This window comes from Drosophila subpulchrella, chromosome 3L (genome assembly GCF_014743375.2).
Source record: "Drosophila subpulchrella strain 33 F10 #4 breed RU33 chromosome 3L, RU_Dsub_v1.1 Primary Assembly, whole genome shotgun sequence".
NCBI classification, from domain to species: domain Eukaryota; kingdom Metazoa; phylum Arthropoda; class Insecta; order Diptera; family Drosophilidae; genus Drosophila; species Drosophila subpulchrella.
The window spans coordinates 3,875,560-3,895,729 of NC_050612.1; the positions used below are offsets into that span (position 1 = coordinate 3,875,560).

A 20,170-nucleotide genomic window follows, 5' to 3' on the forward strand; every position below is an offset into this window, starting at 1 on the left:
TGTTGCAATTAACGTTTCAAGTGGCGTCAGGAGAGGAAATTAAATTTGCTCTAATCGATTTCCTCGCTTTTCCACTCCCACCCACTAATGGATCAGAAAAATGCTTCTTGGGAAGTTTCGAAAACGGGTAAATCCATTTGCCAGCTGCATCATTCCAATCCTCCAAAGTCTCTTATCAGCGCATTTGGAAATTTCCGCGGCGGCGTCTTCCCTCATCAATAACAGTGTCCCACTTTTGTTTACATTTCTAACTGAACTCCCAGCAACGGCACTCGACATTCTGAGATCGGTAAACCCTTTGCTACCCAATTATGATTAACGATGCCCGAGGAGGAGGCACTTCCAAAATTAGCTGACAACCGCGACTGTCCCCAGATCTTTCATCTCGTTCTCAGCAGTTTTGTACATTAACATTTATCTGAATACTTTTGGTTTGGTTTTTGGTTTATTGTCTGTCTGGGTACTTGAGATGGGAAGAAAAACAAGGAGGATGGAAGAAGGTCCCCCACATTCTCGTGTCAATCGTTGATTGATTTCCCTGGGCTGACATCTGAAAACAAAAATTAGTTGTAAACTGGAAACGGATTGAAGTTCGTTGGGTTAGTGTGCAATCGTGTTGTACGGAATGCTCTATTTAAGCACAATACTAAGATGCCATAAATTCAGAACTTAATCATGTTAACAATTCATATTCGGTTGAGTCTCACCAGCCGAAGAGATAATTGCGGCATTCTCCACGGACTCGAAAATCAATGAACAAGAAACAGTTTTCATAATGGGCCGTGACACTACGAACTAAAACAGATACTGAACCGAAGAATCCGAAGAGATAAGGCGCAGGGAGTAATTAAACCATTACCCGTTATGAGTTCTGTGCAGGAAATCCCTTCCAAGGGAGGTTTTTGAACCGAAATTTACAGTTTTTGTGGCTAATGCATTTCACTTATTGAAGATGATAAAGGCTTGGCGATAAAGAAGCCGACCTTTGGAAGGGGGCCTCACGCGTTATTGCGGGGCGTGTCTAATTGCATTTCATGGCTCCGCTTGTCAATCGAGTCTTCGAGCGTTTTCTTCATTCTTTCTCTGACATTCCTCCAGCGCAGCTGAAATTTGAATTTATTCTTTGTCAATTGCTGTGCGAGCTCACCTCTTTTGACAATTTTTTGGAAACCCATCAGAATTTTCAATGCCGCGTCTGATCAATTCCACCTAATTGAATTTAGAAATGTACTTTTATGACTTTGTCACGAGCTGTCTGGTCAAAGAAATTTCCATTTGTTCTTTTCCGACGAAATGCGGTTGATCAATGGCATTAGTGGGTAACCCAAGATCGATAAAACACCCACCCAACCTAATGATGAATCATAATCCGCACGATTTATGGACTCACCTGATAGCCAGGCTTGTAAATTTCATTACAAAAGCTTTTTGCACATTGTAAATTGGCCTCAACTACGGCGACTACATGAAAATTAATTTTTTAATGCACTTTTTCAATCCCTTTGCTAAAAAAAGCCCACAGGGACAAACAAAGTTGCCGGGGGCAGAAGGTGGGGCAGGGGTAAGTGTAATAAATTTAATTTAATTTACAGAATTGGATTGACTTTGTCCAGCAGCAGAAACAACAAGGACAACAACAGCAACTGCAAATAGTGCAAGCCACTGACAAAGAACACACAATTTATTGCATTTTGTTTGCATTTTAACAAGTTTATTTCATGTACTCAACAAGGGTATGATATAATTGGGGATGGATAGCTTCAGTGTACACACACCCAAAGATACTAATACTTTGGCCATACACGTACGGAAGATAAAGTTCGTTTGAACTGATTTCGCCCAGTAATCACAATCAAATTTATTAACGAATTCATTAGCATTATAAGAACCGTAGAGGTCCAGACCTCGCCCGCTAACAGTCCCAATGAAATTAGCATAAATTGACATCAATTCTTCCCAAATTGATTCCTCGAAAATGTCCCGAGAAGTATAGAAGAACAGAAAGTCGAAAAGAAAATGAAATTTCCAAGCAAACATGTAAGTTTGGAAAGAAAACACAATTTATAAATTAGCCAAGCAGGCTCGAGAACGCCCGAGCAAATCATAAATATTGCACGAGAAGGAAAATCGAGAAAGCAAAAGGATTTTCAAACAAATTTTCACGCTCCAATGAAAACTAAAGCCCGGCTCTACTCAACTTCCCATTCCACGGGCGGTCAAGCAAAAAGGAAAAAATATATGTTTTATAGAAAAAACAAAAAGAAGTCGAACAAAACAAGGCCCGGCAACGGACCGAGGATAAGCCTGCATAATCAAGTGGTTTTCGATAAATAGAAACAGAAAGGGTAAGCAATCCCTTTGCTCCACCGCCAACCCTTTCCCAGGCCAGTTAATCGAATATGTTTGTTAAAAAAGTTTTGAGGCGTAAAAGGGCAAAAGCAATCCCTCCCCAGCCCCCAAACCTACTTATCCCTTGGTCCGGCGAAAATTTAATTTCGAAAGCCACCTAGCTGGGGCGCCTGCTCCCATTTCCCCCAGAGATAATGTCGTGACACGCAGGGAACAGATGGCTTTATGGGAGTTTTTGTTAGCTAGAAAAATATTGTAATAATATTAAAATGGTAAACTTTCTTTAATGGGACTCTCAAAATAATACCCAGAATGAAATATTCGACTAGATTGTTCTTCAACTGAGAACATTCGTTCTTAAAAACCGTGTAAGTGAATTTTGAATTCAATGTTCTCAATATCAGAACAAAATGCTGAGAAGAGAAAAGTTAAATTGAGTTTATTAGGCAACTTTTTATAAGTATACACAGACGAATAGCTTAGTTGTTGAGATATACCAGTTAAATACCGCCAATTCAACTTGATTCAAACACATTAAAAATATTTTTAACCTAAAAAATTTCGTACTAATTTTAAAAACATTTTCAACTCAGATTAGTTTTCTCCGTGTAGACCAAGTAAAAATCAGCTAAAAAAGATTTACCATACTATACTGAACATCGTTTGGTATCAAAATATGACCCATATATAAACTTTAAATTTAATGTTCAATTCTTGAGCAGTGGCTCCTGTCTGAATTATTCTACAGACACATACGCCCCCGATCGTTATGATCCTTTCGAGGTCCCACCTCTAGGTGTTGACACTTTGCACTTCAGTCTCGTTGACCCACATTACTAGAGGCTCTTCGCCTCAAGTTGCTCTGTGTCGGCTTTTTTAATTTCCTCGCCTCACTCGACTGGCCCCACTTGCCATTCATTTTAATGCGCTTTTGCTCTAAATTGCATCCTTTCGCCAGGATCTGCCTCACCTGCGTCTGCTGTTGTTGATGCTTCCATGTGCTATATACAATTGTTGCCACATTTCCGGGCCTCTTTTGGCCCGGTCCGGAGTCGGCGTCCTTCAGACATTTTAATGATTTTCCGAGTGAGAATTCTTATTCATTTCTGCTCCTGCTTCAATTTTCCTGCTTTAAATTGCTTCTGCCCTCGTTGTATTTACGTTTTGTTGTTTTCGTAGTTTCCTTATCCGAAATAGTTGGCCAGGCCTGAGGGTCGGATTTGAGGGTGGTTCAATCATGGGTAATATTAAGCGATTTATCAATTAAGACTCAAAGGCTTTTCTTCACCCTCCACTAATTTAACCCTTGAGATGCACGTGCCTGGGCCGCAAAAAAAAGATTTCGAATAAAAAAGTTATGGAAATTCCTGGCAACAATGGAGCTCTCAAGCCCCTGACCAGACCCCAACGAAATCAACCACTTGACAATACAAAAGATAATTAAATAAGCAATGAGCGAACTCCAAGGACTAAGTGAAAATGAGAAAAAGAAAACAATGCAAATTGAGAAAATCGTATGCCCCTTTCTAAAAAAATGAAAGAAAAACCGAGAGTGTAAAGCCTTAAAAATTCATTGAAGGACCTCAAAGAATAAGCAATCAGGGGATGGCGGGGGCTAGACATTTTCCCGAGGCAGGAAAAAATTACAAGCGGGCTCATCAAAACTAATTCAGCAGCGACGTAGATTTACCTCGGAAAACCTCCGATTGCATGCGAACTTTAAGAGGTGCTTCTCAGATGGGGTAGCACTTCAACCCTCCAGCGGGCCCCATTTCCGCTTATCGCTCCGAATGTCACAACTTTACCGCCGCCATGAACATCATCATCATTATTCATAATCATCAGCAGGAGCGCTGTCTGTGCCTGCAATGCGTCGCCCTTGGGCGATAGGTTCTTCTCCAAGAGCCCCCACCGATGGCCACAGCGAAACACAAACAAGAGGGAGTGTTAGTCTCGGAGACCTCGACCATGAGATACCCCGCACTTACTGACCTTATGTTTTATCCACCTCGGTTGGTTAACTTAAACCTATGCAAAAACTAGTTATTTTAGAGTAATTCGCTTACAACTCAGTTTTTTTTTAAAAGCTATACTTTTATAACTTTTCTTTTTGACGTAGTCTCTTTACTTTCTATCTGTAGAATCAGCGGCGGGCCTAAGTCGTGTTAATCTATTTCATAAACTATGATTAAGTTATCCTTAACCAAAATAATGTAATAAATATAATATTGGCTATAATATTTCATGTTTTTCATCATTAGCTTGAGTTAAACGCTGAAATGCAGACACCATCGACAGTTTTGATTATTAATCAAAATTATCGATACTATCGAAAATCAAAGAGAATAAACACCAAATTATAAATACAAAGGAACATTAGAAGTGTCGAGTTTTTAAAGTTTATTAGTTTTCCAAGCGATACTATCGATAACGAACAAAAACCATCGATTATTTCCAAATTCAAAAACAATCTTTAGTAATGATAGTGTTATCGATCTTTTTACATTGAAAATTTTTGTTTATTCTTTAAATTTCTATGTCCAAAACGGAAAACCACAAGCCAATGTAAATAATCTTTTTTCAGTAACGACGATATACCCGGGCTACCGACTACGGGGTACAGAAAGTTGCACCGCTTCCATGACAATGATGACGGCGTCTGTTTCCGCTGCCATTTTTTGCAACTGGTACTGCCGCCGCTGGCCTGAAGCGGTGGTCTCGGGCCTACACTCTTGATACTATGTTGAATTTAACTGTTTGCTGTTGCACAGCAGCAGCCACACGAACAAGTACAAGTTTGTTAGAGACAAACGTCGCCATCGCCGCCGCTTGCGCCGCACGTTGTGCAAACTTTTCCACTTCATTGCATGATTGCAATTTTTACGCAAAACAATTTTATTTGTTTAGTTTTTCACTTTTTTGTTTCTGCTGCTCTTTGGCGACAAATGTTGCACTGCGAAGCAGCAGCTGAATTTCAAGATTTCCGAGCACCATTCGCAGAAAAACTTAAAGATTTTCTTTGTAAAAAGGTAAAGGGAAGTTAAGAAACTAAATGAACAAATGCAGGGCCATGCGATCTCATTTCACTTGACCATCACATTAAAAATTATAGTTATTGATTTAGTATTATTGTATATATAAGTATTATAAGTATCCCATTCCAGTAAAGATGTTCATATCGTTGAAGGCCAAAGAACATCGGTGTGGGGCGCATCTCTATGAGGTGATTAAGGTTAATATGTCGTTTCTAAGTCGATAGAGCACCACTGCTTAAAGTGTATTTATTGAAAACAAAAAATTTTTATTTATTAATTTTAATCGGAAACTTGTAAGAAAATAGTTTGTATCAAACCAAATAATCCTACGTTCAGAAACTTAAAGAAGATTTTGATTACCTTTATAACTTAACGTAATATATGTTTTTAATTTGATGTATAGAAATGTTACCATATACATATACAAAATATAGTTTCTCTAACATTAACATTTAGTTTACGCAATTCAGAAGAACGAACTGGTATAGAAATATTTCATTCTTTACCTATACCTATAATGTATATATACATATATGTAACAGATAAGTTTCTTAAAAGCTGCATTGGCAAATCTTGAAATGTACCATGAATTTAAGTTAGCTGTTATCTAGATCAAGCAAAATAAACTTTCGAACCAATCTTGGTCATTAGTATTGAAGGGTTAGCAATGAACTAGTTCACTCCTTTCATTGGCGATAATCCGTTTTAAGGCTCCCCCTTGAGATCCTTTTTGTCCTTCGCTTCCTCCTCGTCGATTGGCTTGGCTCTCATTGTTTGTTTGGCTGCATCAATTTCCCCTTTTCAAGTTGGCCTTCCCTGCAATCAGTTTCATTTTCACACACAATTTTCTTGGCCATTTTTTGTTCGGCTGGCCGTTTATCTATTTGGACTATCCATCTCTCGTCTCTCCGGCGCTGAATTGCCTTCCTGGCACACCCTCTCAAGCTGCTCGGGCAAAGTGCAAAATGTTGTAAGTTAAATGGAAACAATAATGGGCTTGGGTTGGCCCGGGCCGGGTCCTGGATCTGGGATCTGGGATCTGGGTATAGGTCTGGGTCTGGGTATGGAGCGTTGGCTTTGGCTTTGGCCAGGACCGGACTGGGGCTTCGCTGCGTTCATCCTGCGGAGCTCTTGAGCCGGGGCGAAACCGCACTGGCGTTCGCCATTCGCTTTGTGCACTTCCCTCTTGATTTCGATTATTGTCTTGCACTTTTCACTCTTCATTCGGCCAGCTTTGCTGCTGCCAATCCTGTCTTAGTGGCCCCGTCTCCGTCTCCGGCTCCTTGACAGACGAATTACTTTGTCGGCACTCGGTAATCGCACTCACCTGGCCACTCAGGCTTCCCCTCGGGCTGCCAGCGGGAATGTTTTAATTAAATCCATTCCAGCGCTGGCAAAAGTTTCGCCAAGCGGGCAGCGCTAAAAAGTAGGCTCGGCAATTGTAGGCCAGCCGAACAGGACCCAAAGACATGAGCTCCTAAACCTAAACCGCCCATAACAAAGCCAACCGCAGCAGCAACAACATCATCTGCCTGGCTAAAAAGCGGAGCAGCCACTGCAGCAAAGAAATAGTTGGCCAGAACTATTTACCAGGCCGCCATTTTCGCATGCAGCAGCAGCGACGTGGCAAGTTGTGCCATAATTTCATGCCACAGCAGAGAAACTTGTGCGGTCCTTGCCACGCAGACTGCCAGCCACGCCTAATAATAAGAAATTAGAACTTACGACAGCCACTAAGACTGTCCGCAGCAGCAGCGGCAACCGGAGGAGCGGCGCAGGACGAGCCAGGACTATAATCGTCTTGTACTTGGCTGGGTAAGGAACTTTAAGCTAACCGCAAAATGTCCTGCCAAGTGGGGATAGAGCCGGAAGGAATGGGATTGGGCGGTGGGCTGACGGCAGGATGGGAGGTGCAAATGGAATCGAGAGTCTGTTGTGTCCTAGCACCTTGGCAAGAGCTTTCGCAGAACAGGAACCTAACAGGGTCTGGATCTAAGTATAGGTGAAAACACGTTGAAAATAGGAGCATCAGATTTTGGCTTCTTGAGATCGTACAAAGGATAATCGAACCTGAAAAGTTTTTTGTCATTTTGTATAGTTATGGCTTTTGATAAAAACATATTAATTCAAATCTTTTTATATTTATGGTTTTTTTGAAAGCTTAAACTTTAACTGTTTCTAATCTTCATAAGTTTATTTTATAGCCTCCTTTAAAGCCTTAATTTATGCGATAATTTCCAACTTCAACCAGTGTTGTTTCCGGATTCCCCTTCCTCTAGGCAGAGTATCAACTTGGTTACCTCAGTTTTGCTCAGCTTGTTGTCCTTGCAACTGGGGCTCTAACTTGCCACCCCTCCCCCTCCCCCGCACCTGGTCCTTCATGGGCTATTCCCGCGGCGACATCCTCGTCGCTTCTCAGATGCTGTGAAGTGAGCGCAACGCATTATTTAGGATTTACCTTTATGTTGTTGTCAGCGTGGTTGTTGCTGCTGTCGCCGATGTTGCTCCTGCTGCTGGCTCCTTTTCCTGCACTGCAATCGAGGCTCCCCTCCCAGGACCTCCCCACCGTAGTGGGTCGTTTATAAAGGTGGAGTCGGCCCACTATCCGCCTTGTCTTTGTTGTTTCTGCCGGGGAGGTTGCCGTTGTCGTCGTGCTCATGATGCTGGGTGATGAGAAAATGCGAGGCTCGTGTGACATTTTCATTATCGTTGTGGGATATGCGCTTTTCTGTGGCCAGCCTTCGACCTGCGCCACGCCCCCTTTTCCCTGCCTTTCCCTTTCCCGCTCTGTGGGCTTGTGACAACAAGAGCAGCAGATAAGGTTACAAAATTATTAGTTGGGATTTACAATGCTCCAGTTTTAGTGGCCGGTGTGTGGTTGTGCGGCGGAGTGTTCGAGTGGGTGGTTTTCTGATAGCTGGCTTGTGCTGACGGAAAGTACTTACTGAAGCTGAGTAAGAACTTGGACCTGCATGGCTCCATCGATTACCCATTTCAGCTCCAGCTACGCTGGCCAATTCAATAATCGTAAAGACCCTCAGCTGCTCGGGGTTTCTCGCCAAATTGGCATCAATTTGCCATCTCCGTTCCAGCGCCGAGTGCAATATTTTCCACCAACGACTCGGAAACTTATAAGCTCAAAGATTAACACAATTTCGACAAATAATGAAAGCGTAATGAAAGCCGAGGCGGTTGGGGGAGCTTCCGCTAAGGAAGTGAACGGAGCCAAATAGATGAATAAGCCAGAGAGCCGAGGAGCAAGACGGCGATATTTCCTTTATCATCACATAAATTCCATTTCAGCCTGATAAAGAGCGATGAAGAGGGGCCGAGCGGATGGTGGGGCGAGAAATGCAAGCAGGAATTTGAAAATTTTCAATTACGCGTGCAATGAAAATTACGAAAACCCACAAAAGTCATTTTTCTTGATCGATTTTTTCTCCGCCGCCTTTTCCTTCGCTCGCCCGCAACCCATGGGGTTGCCCTCAAAGAATCGGAGGCCAACAATGCCAGGACAGCGCCGCGCTGAGCAGAGTCCTTGCCACATCCCCACAAAGGTGAAATGGCGCTAAAGCTGAGGTCCTGCGCGGGGGAATTGGCGATGGGCCGCCGAACACCGAGTACCAAACGCAGGGCGGGGATGAAAAGTTGCCTCCTGCACAGGGCTGCGAAAAGTAGAAAAAGCAATTTCGAAATCCCAAAGAAATTGCAAAATTCCATGCGGCAACGACAACGGCGGTTCAGTTCAGTTCAGCTCGGATTGGTTCGGTTCGGCTCTGTTCTGTTCTGTTCTGTTTGCCGGCTCCGTGCGGCGACAAAGGATGTGCCCAGGACATATCCACAGCCTTGTGGCGACAGCTGATAGCGAAAGCCCCGATGCACCTGCAATAGCCCCCCAGTCCCAGCCCCGCCCCGTCCATTCTTCCCGCCTCAATCTGCCGTCGGTCACATAAGTAAGGTTAACTAAGCAGCGAGCACAAGGGTTAACATGCTCCAATGCTGCACCCGACCACACTGTCACCCACTTGCAGTTCCAAGAGCTGGGAGGCTGGAGGCGTGGCACAGTGGAACAAGGAGATTGCTTTAAGACGCAAGGGATAAGTACATTTAAATGCGGTCCTTAAATATAATAAATAAATAAATAATAGTATTTTATAGAGAATTCTTTAGCTGCAAAGCTAATAAGTTACCAAAGAATTAAATAAAGTTTTCCTTAAAGATCAGAAAAATGATACTACACTAACATTACCAGTTTTAGTTTCATCACTAATACGAGTAGTATTTTAAATAAACGAGCCAATACCTCTATAAAGTCAATTTAGTGGTATCTTACTTATGTTTTTCGACGCTCTTAAATGTATTTGTCTTGTTTTAACGGAAATAACAAGTCAAATTCAATAGCACTATTATCAGACAGCATTAGACAGTTAAAACAATGAAAAATGTAAATTTAGAATCTTTGTTAAACAAGAATTTACTTATTCTTTTAAAGTTATCAAACGCGTAATATTTCCATTATCGAAACTACTGAGTCTCGAAAGAATATTCCATTAATGATGGGAACATTACTGTTTAATGGTAAATATATACTTTAATTCTGGAATTTTGGGCCATGCAGAGTGCGAAATTGTAATGTTAAGATGTTATCTTTACATGTAGTTTGAGTATAGTGATGTAAATTAAGAAGATTTAGAGAATGGTTTGATATTGTACTCCTAGTTTAGGTCAGTTAAAACAGTTATCTAAATTGTTATAACACAAGGCAATAATAAACAAGTTCCCGTGTCGGTTTTGTTAGTCAATCACGCCAGTTTAAGCCCTTCTTGAGCAAGGTGGGCCACTGTTCCTCCCCAGACGGCTTCCCCTCCCCCTGGCCCCCTTTCCTGCGCCTTTGTTTGTGTTGACATTTGCCAGCTTGGCTTTGGACTCTCCGCGGATCCTGCAGCGCCTCCTGCCGCACTTCACTAGCTGCTGGCTGGAACCCCACTTCATCCCGGAGCTGCTCTTGTGTGTTCGGGGCTTATGTCACCTGCCCGGGAAGGAGTTCCCCGCCATCTGCCTTCTGCTTCTTTATGCTGCTGCCTGACATAATATTTTCATTTTTCTCGGCGATGCTGAAAACACTTTTCATTATTTGGTTTTTCCCTTTTTCATATTTCACATTTTTGTTCGAGGGGTGACTCCGGTGGACGGGGGCTTTCGCTGATGAGATTGTTGGTGTTGTCTTAAGGTGACTTTCTTGGAAGGTGCATCTCAGATGTGTGCAGGAAGCCACCTTAGAGATTATCTTAGTTTATGATAGCGTAACAGATACTGCGGGGATCAGTGGTAGCTGAGTCACCTGCATTCGTTAAGGAAATGAAGGCTTCCACCTTGCCAAGGTGAGATCTTTATTTAGACCATATAACGGCAGTTCCTCGGAATTCTTGCCCAATGTAAACAATCAGAACGCAAAATAGCCACAAAGTGGCATTTATTGCTCGCCAATTCAAAGTAAACAGCACCATGAATGAAATCTGCGTCAGTCGATTGCTCACAAAGCCAGTTCTTTAAATACCTGCCACGATGAATCTCTACTGACCGCTTTCGATTTCAAGATCAATGTGTAGAATGTTTTGACTTAGTTTAATTCCTCAGCAGATGAATTAGTTTTCAGAAGTGCCAGTGAAATTACCGAATGTAAGCAATCCATATGGGAGAGGCCACATAGCGAGGACAGGCCTGGAATGCCACAGAAAAACTGGACTTGCAGCGGTCTCCCCCGGAATCCCCCAGATACCCCCATAAGGGGCACGGCCTGTACTGCTCTTTCTGCCCCACTCCGTGGCAGCCACAAACTGGCTGCGATTAAATCTTTCAACGCCCGGCGACTGAGTCATTGGACTTGCCGCTGCTGCAGCTGCCCAGAGAAGCCCACAAACAGAAAAAACAAGAACGGGAACCACAACGACGAGAGTTCATATTCAAATTTGTAGAACGTGCAATGAATTCGAAAATGAAAATGAGTAAACACGCAAAAACAGAGCCGAGACAAACTCGGAATAAATGCATGGGGCAGGCAATTGGTTTTATTTTTTCTGGCGTAGGGGTCAATCGCAATGTTGTCAGCTTAGTCATAATTCCGCTGGAACAATGGAACCGTTTCTTATACGTATATAGGAACTGCAGTCTCAAGCTGACCCGCCATCGAAATTGATAACCTATCCCGGGTGGAAAGAATGTTGGGGGTGGGGGATCGGCGGGACTTAGGCTGGCGACAACTTCTCCTTGGCTAGTTATAGAGATAACCTTTGCATTGCCTTCTATATTCGCTGATTGCGCACCGACTCATATTTAAGTGTGGTCAACTCTATAGAGAAACCCCGCATTTCTCGAGCTGAGCTTTTCTTCCTTCCTCACTTTCGTCTAAATTTTACGATTCTTTCGGATCAGCTCTGTTTCTTAAGTGATCGTTAAATGCCGATGACGCCGGGGAAGTGCATTCGATTTTACGAGGGCATTCCACTTATGATAATTTCCATTTAAATATTATTTTAGCTATAACGAACTGTTTAGTGACCTGAAGATCCCCGTGGGCCTAGCCACTATAACTTTATAGTCCCCCCTCCTGACCACACACAAAAATGGTTATTGGCGTCATTTATGGATGGGTTCTTTGTTCCCGGTCATCGGTTGTAATCATTCAATTCCACATCAACCATGTGCATGTGTATGTGCATGTGGAGCACGGCGAGGAAAACCGGAGCAGTCGCCATCGAAGGCGTTTTCCATTGGCCATTTATTTGCAATGCAAATGCAATGCGCCACATATAAGGCAAATTTCCAAATGGACAAACTCGTAAATTTCGCCATTCGCGAGCCGAACAATGGAGGCGAACAATTGATATACCAATTACCCAACGATACCCAAAACCAGCCGCGACTCGGAGGAAACGCCAACACACGCAGCTGCCCACGAGTGCCACCTCCTCGTCCTCTTCCTCGGCTCGTCCACCCACCCAAAGTAGCGCCAATCGCGGATCAAATCTCTGTTAGGAAATTAGCAACATTAGAAGGTACCCAACTATTTTGGGTGCGGAGGGGGCCTCGAAAACCACAGGCCTTGGGAGATCGGCCAGCGGGCCACGCAAGGGTCAAGTCGAGTGTGAAGCATTTACCCGATCACAGTCTGCAGCACGAAACCGAAGCTGAACTTGGAAACTGTGGAGAAAACATCTTATTTTTGTTTGGCCATTCAAAACTAGCTTTTGATGGGACAATTTGAATTCTGAAATAACTAGCTAGCTAGCCAGAAAATGTTCCAAATTAATCTCTGTAATCATTAAAAACCCTTTATTGGATTAATTTGGAACATTTTCTGGTTAATTTCATACATCTGCTAACGTTTGCTCATACCGAACACTACATTATTAGGTTATCCAGTAAATTTATCATCAAACAAAAAATGTTCGGAATGAGTTTAAGAAATTCTGAAGTAATAGCTACTGAATTTTAAATCTTTTGAAAAATTCTTTTGATTTTAAAAAACTTTACTGAAAAATATTTTTTAAGACTAATATTTTAAGATAAAAAAAACTCTAATAGTTTCAAAAGAAAATTTATAGTTCTTATGAAGCATATGCGGGCCGAAAAATATTAAATATTAATTTTTGAAGAAAATATATTCTTTTATAAGACTTTATTATTTTTTATATGATCAAATATAATTTTTCTAGCTGTGCAGTCAAAAATGTAATATTTTTAAAAATTAATTGGTACCATTAATTACCATTACCATTAATTAGAAGATCTTTACTCCAACTAACTTAAAAGACTTACCCCTTGTAGTAAAATTTAATCATTTTTATATCGTTTGTTCTATCGTTTGTTATATCGTTTGTTGCCTCATAAAAAGTCATAAGATTCACATTGCTTGGCTTGTGATAATATTTACTTAAGTATCTGGATGCTGTCCAAAAAAGATAAATACAACAGAGTATTTAAAAAATGCAAAACTTATAAAGAAATAAAAAAATTAACTGGCCAATAATGCAAAATATGCTGAGTAGTGTTTTTGGTCGAGCCCAAATAAATAAATATTATTGGCCAGTTAGAGACGGCGAGCCCAGGCGGTTGGCCAAATGCCAGGCAACTTGTGGTCGTCGTCATGGGCCAATCTCCGAGCGATCTCGGATGCAGTTGCCTGAGCAGTTGCAGTTGCAAGTTGGCAGTCGGCAGAGCCTCTCCCCCGCTGCGCATGCGCGTTTAATAAGTTGTGGAGGGGGACGGGAGGGGGATAACGATTTCATTGCCGCGATATGGGCAGTCGGGGTCCCCTATCCACTGTCCACCCGGATCCGCTGTTTTGGCTCTCCTCATCAGCGGCTCGCGTAATGAGCCATTATTGCTTTAGATGCGGCCTTTATTGCCTCAGCCAAAGTCGGCGGCGTCGTCTTGGCCGCAGCTGCAGCAGAAGTCTGCTGGCATTTTGGCCATATTTGTCGCCCGTGTGGCATTCGGGCCTGCTTGCAGTTAGTAGCCAAACTTAGGCTCGGGTTTCCTGCCCCCGGTGCGTGAGGCAGGCATTAATTGGCATATGGCTCGAACATGACAGCCGTAATAACTGTTTATGGCCAGCCGTCTTGGCCGGGTTACCAAACTCTGCCCATCGTAGGTCCCCGGGGAAAGGCATTCCAGCCCGGGAGTTGGGATGATGGATAGGAGTTGACAGGGCTAGAAGTAAGATGGCCTGGAATATTCAATATGAACTCATGGATCTCCTCTTTTTCTCTCTTTCCAGGTGAGTCTGACGAAGAATCCAAAACTTGGGCTACCCACACTTCCTGTACAGGCAAAAAATCATGGTGTTCGAACTGCTAATTTATGTTTACATGGTGGAAGGCCGAAGATTGTTTACGAGGCACTTATAACCAAAAGCAACTAAATTGTTTATGGTTCCTTGTGGAATTCAACATATGATTTTCCTATTCGCTTGTATTTTTGTGATTATCGCGCAACAGCAAACAATGAGCGGTTGTAAAATAAATCGTATAGGAACAATCAGAGGCGCGCTATCTACAGTTAGATGGGTGTTCAGTGGGGGAATTAAAGAATCGGGGACCCCGAGTTCTGTTCCCAGTTGCACTTCCCCCGATTTAATCAGCTAAACTTTGTTGTTTCCCTCCAAGCTCACACGAGAATTATGTATATTGAATTTGAGCCGATAAAATCTGTGGGGAAGGGGGTGGAGAGTCGCCTGTGGCAATTAAAGCTCGGGCCAGGCATTTGTCAATAGATTGCGGGCCAGAAAAAAGGGGAACCGAAGGCAAGGCATCCGAGCCGCGACCCAAAAAGCTGACCCAAGATGCTGTTGGCCTGGTCGGCTGGGTCCCAGGCAAACAAATGATATTTATCGATATCGGCCGGCGTCCATTGTCTTTGCCTTTGTCTCCGTATTTGCTCTCAAGGGTCGCCGACGGAGTCGAAGTTGCTTGTTAACCGAAATGCGTCAAATGACAAATGATTTAAAATTTATTATCGCCGGGCTGCCCTGTTGTTCGGTCAGATTATACATACTTATTGTGTTTGGATCCAGTTTGGCCCAGCGAAAGTGAAAATCTGTTTTCGGCTGCGATTTTGTCAAATACCAAGTGTGTTTCGCCTTTGTCGTGGGCTCAATGAGATTATTAATCATAGAAATTGCTGCCGAAAGGATTGGGGCAATTTCCCATTCGAACCGGTTTCCCAATCTCCAATGAATCCGATTTACGTGCCCCCTGATAATTGGCCGAAATAACGTTGATCAATTTGCTCTTTTGCTTTAGCTGGACTTAAATTACCCCGAATTGCGTAAACATAAAAGAAAATTATAATCATTTACAATTCGTTGACTTTGGCAATGCGCAAATTTGCCATTTTGGTGTGTATTTGCTGGCCAAACAACAACAACAACAGCAACCAGGCCGAAAGCAAATAAACAGCCGCCTACTCGCACACACATTAAACTATCAAAATAAACAGTTATGCGTTGGGCGCTGGGGGTTGGGGGTTGGGTTTTTGGGGGTACGGTGCAATTGGGGGCGTGGCACATTCGCATTGAACTCGCATATTAATCAAGCGCATAATTTTGCCGCAGCTCCCGTCCTTCTGGCCAAAAAGCGAGTCCGAACAACGTGAATAACGAGCGATAAAAACTTGGCAAATATAAAATGCAAACAACATTCAAACTGCCAATGGGGCGGTGAGCGGGTGGGATGGCACCTCCAATGGGGGCGGTATATGGCTGTAATGGCTGTTAGTCATCGGCATTCGACAGTAGTTGCAGTTGTAGTTGTCGTTGTAGCTGCCTTGTTGCCGGTTAACCGATGAAAGCCATTTGGAGAGAGCGGTCCCAAAAATTGGTGCGGCTGCGATTGGAGATGCGGCCGTGAGTCGCACATAACAATATGCCATTGAGTAATGTAAATGAATCCAGTGGGGCAAACAAGTATACATAACTTGAACTTCCCATAATAAGTCTTCGATAAAAAAGCTGGTTTTACTGGGAATTAAGAGCAAGACCAAACATTTTGATTGATGCCATAGGGTAAAGATATGGAAATTTGACTGTGTACCATTTATAATTTACGTTTTAAAACCGTTTATGAAGATCTATTAGTCTAAGAAGAAATATACCAACCCAACATTTCTTTGATTTCAGAGGCTTTTTAAATATATACACTACTTCCGATGTATCATCAAAATAAAAGTTATACTTTTACGTTTAGTTAAACAAATTTATTGAGATTATTAACCTTAAAAGATTATATTTTTAGATCAATCCAACAGTTTGTTGACTTTAGAGCCCTTTTAAAATATGTAAGCCAAATATTTAGGTAAATAGTAAACAATTTCTTATGATTGATCAATATAGTATGTAGTATATATAGAACAGAGTGACAATTCCTTTATTTTAAATGATTTTTAAAATAGATGCACCACTTCTGTTTTCACATTTAAATAAGACCAATAGTCACAAACTATAAAACATATTTTTTCCCAGATTGGGTCACGCCGCCATCTCGAATCGCCACGACAGCGCACTAATACACCGAACAGTATTTGCATTTCGGCTGCTGCTGTTTATTTTCGAGTTGATTTTGAAGTGAACAGTTTGCTTAATGCACGATGTCGGCCGGAACGCAAAGCAAATGCAGAATTACGCATACGCAACGTTGCCAAAGTTTGCGGCTCGCCGCAGCGCCCTAGTCCAGTGCCACGCCCCCTCCCGGGCCCGTCCAATAAATTCAATAAATGCCGGGCTCACACACACAGAGAGGGCCCTAAGCCCCCGCCAACCCCCTCGGTGGGCCACTGGTGGAACCGAGCTCTTCAGCGTTAAATTGGAAGCACTTTAGATTCACATTCAATTAATTAATTTAAGCAAATTGTTTGCTTCAAATTAATTGAATTTGCATTTAATTTGCGCTCACGAGGGAGGCCGCCCCCACAAACAACGGCACTAGCAACAACAAAGGGGCCAGTTTGTCAGTTTGTCAGTGTGTCAGCTTGGCAAGCCGGCAGTTCCGCAGTTCAGCAGTTCAGCAGTTCCGCAGTCGAGGCCTACTTAGGGCCAGGCCCTTGCCTTTTGGCCGAGTCCCCGATTGATGGCCAATTTGCACTCTTCCCTGGCTCATCAACGTTATATTTATTAACTAACTTCGGCTATCCCGAGTGTGTGTGTGCGTGTGTGGGCGGCGACACAGCATTAACAACAAACAATGCAAACATTCTCCGGAGAATTGGCCAAGCTTTTCCGCTCCAGATAGCCAGCTTTCAGAGCCAAGGGGATCGGATGGCTGACGTAATCAATTAACAAAACGAGTATAATTGAAATCTCACTTACGTATTTGGCCAAGTGTGTGCGCATTGGCCACGAGTGCGCAAAATGAATAATGCAGAATTGTGCAAATTCTGGGGAAAACACTTTTGGGATTGTGTCTGTTTAGTTCTAATTTCTCCTCTTACCGGATTCCACAATGCAGCACTATCTCTATCTATAAATCCAGAGAAATTGGGTCTTTCGGTGCGAAAGACACATCGAGCTGCGCAGCGTTGAGAAGACTGAATGGAAATCGAACACTTCTAAATATATAGGTTCTAAAACACCTGAAAATGCACTGGAAAATTTCATCACCTGGAAAATGAGCTGAGAAAAGCCAACAGGTTGAGCATAAGCGCGATAAGAATTATAAATATAAAGCCGGCATATAATAATTATCAGTCGTTGTAAGCCAATTACGACTCAGTGGCTGTCGCCGGAGGGCGGGGCAGAAGGGGGCGGAAAGGCGGAGAATAATTTGCGCTTTTCACACTAATTAAAAGCGAATGAGACAGAGACGGACTGTATGACAAATGAATTGCACTGCATTCCAAATGCGGAGCGGAAAAGCGGGCGAGATGGATGAATTAAAGTCAGAGCGTGGAAAAATGATTAAAAATGTAAATTTTAATTCAATTTCGCTTGCGAAAAATAGGAAAGAAGCTGCAGCAAATAAAACTAGTAGCTGTAAAGTGGTTTATTGTGAGCCAGGAGCCGCCAGGACACCCGCAGGACGAAGGAGGAAGGGCGGTGGAGCTCGAAGACGCGACAAACTTTGCCGCTAGGCAAGGCGTCAAGACAAAGATACAGAAGACACAGCCAGCTGAATGCGAAAAAATACGAGAACATTGGGGAATGTGGGGAGAGCTGATAAAGTAGCTTGCCGGGGGCCTTCGGAGAATCTCGGGAGAAGAGGAGGCTGCGTGGAGAAAAATCTCGAGAAAAGACAAATCGAATTTTTCTTGAAGAGAAAAGCGAAAACAGGCTTTGAACCTAAAAGTTCCACAACGAAGCCAATAATGCCCTCAAAGAAGAAGTCAATTTGGTTTAAAAAAGTGGCAACATTTCTGAATTCAGTAATAACCAATTTCAGATTGTTTTCAAGCAAAATAAATTCAACTTAGAATAGGCCATTCATTTTGGAGATTTTTTTAACGTTTCTTGATTTTTTTAAAGAAGTAAACCATATCTTTTTTCTCTATTATAATTTCTCAATTTTCTTTTTATTTTTATTAATAAAATAGGCGCCAAATGAAAGGGAATTGAGAACGAGTAAAGGCTTGAGCAAATAATGCAATTTTTAGATGCAGTCAGCTTTGCAGAAATTCTAATAAATAATTAATTGGGCCGCATCTCGTTGAAGGTTGTTTTCGCTCTGTCAGTTTTCGCTCAATGAGGCTGTTTCGCATCCTCTATTTAAAGTAAATTCAAATTTTAATTGATTTAAGCGGATTGCAGGCGAACAATGAAGGGGAATTCTGCTGTCCCAGTAGGGTTAAGTCTCGCATCCCCAACTGGGGCTCTGTGGGGTTAATAAGCCGCTGCTTAGATGATTTCCGAATGGGTTTCCACCGCCCTGCTCCTTGCCAATCTGCGGTCGTCCTGGGAATTGGGAGCCGGGCAACTGATTTGGCCTTTGACCTTTTCCTTTGGCTAGGGCAAGCATAAACCAGCTAAAAGGTAATGCCACCACCCCGCTGCTCACCACATCTCGCCAACTATCCCGCCCGCTGAGTGAAATGAATCTGCAATTCTATTCCATTTTGTGAGCAGCTCCATTTTTATCCCCTTTTCCCATTTCTCTCCGGGGCAGCAGCACAAGATGATGATGCCGGGGCAGGTGTGGACTTAATGCGAGTTAGCCGAGGAGGAGATGGAGAGAGGAGGTGGCCTGCTCCACTTGCCGGCGGCGACGGCTGCCAAACACTTTCATCTTTCGCCACAAGCCAACGGACGGTAAACGGGCTCGGAGAAAGGAGAAAGAAAAATAGAGGAAAGCGGTGGAAAGCGCGCTGCCCTTGGAGTGAAACGGATCCCCCGTGAATGCAAATAACTTGCATCCATCCACCTTTTCCGGGGTCGAAAAGTGTGGCAAGGCTGCGGGTAATCAACAAACGTTTATGGCGCCCGCTGATGAACTTGTTGATGATCGCGGCCGGTCATTTGTCTTGGGATAAGAGAGCCGGAGATGCCCTGATATAGTTTTGATGCATGCCACTCCGCAGGAGTGCTCAAGTGCTTTCCAGATTTGCATAAATATTTGTTCGCATTTTTTCGCCCAGCAAGACGAGTTCTCCACGACTTATGCAAATAGAAAAGTCGAATGACAAACAGCTCGGGCACAAAGGAAAGTGAAAATTGAGTTTTCGCCAGCGCGGAATAAACAAATTAAATTATAATTAGTAAACAAAAACGAAGGAGCCCGGCAAGTGGCGAAACAAAGCCGGATGCAAATGGAAATTCAGCTGGGAGTCAAGGTCTTGATTAGTCCTGGTTTGTCTGCTGATTGCGCCCCGCCCCCAACGGCAATTATCGGGAGTCAACGGGTATCCTTCCAATTGCTTATCACCTTTGTGGCAATGACACATTCGTTAGGACCCAGGGCTCCGCCTGCCTCGTCCTTTGGCCCCATTCACCGCTGACAAAATATGCAGCTGCGTCGTTAGCACTTTCCACACATCTCGCATTTGGAAATATTTGCCATGATTCGATTGTGTAGACACCGCCCGAGACCCGAGCTCCCTGCCAACCGCATCCGCATTCGCATCCGCAGCCAAGAAAGGAGGGCATGAGGCACTCAATTGAGTTTGGGTTTGGCGCCCAACGCTCTGCATTGCTGGTTATTATTATTTCTGATATATGCGGTCTTACCCTGCGGTTGTCACTCACCCGCAGGAGCAGGAGCAGCCGGGGGGAGCAGGAGCAGGAGCAGGAGAACTCCTCCTTC

At 43.2% G+C, this 20,170-nt stretch overlaps 2 protein-coding genes across 2 annotated transcripts in view; both read right to left on the minus strand.

Moving 5' to 3' along the window:
- LOC119552609 (putative phosphatidate phosphatase) overlaps nucleotides 1–17,456 on the minus strand; it is a 61,566-nt gene extending 44,110 nt beyond the window's left edge. Inside the window, exon 1 of the mRNA XM_037862273.1 lies at nucleotides 17,370–17,456. The gene's annotated coding sequence lies outside the window, so the exon portion shown is untranslated. The remainder of the gene's footprint in view (nucleotides 1–17,369) is intronic.
- LOC119552607 (putative phosphatidate phosphatase) overlaps nucleotides 1–17,460 on the minus strand; it is a 66,175-nt gene extending 48,715 nt beyond the window's left edge. Inside the window, exon 1 of the mRNA XM_037862269.1 lies at nucleotides 17,370–17,460. The gene's annotated coding sequence lies outside the window, so the exon portion shown is untranslated. The remainder of the gene's footprint in view (nucleotides 1–17,369) is intronic.
- Nucleotides 17,461–20,170: the final 2,710 nt, after the last annotated feature.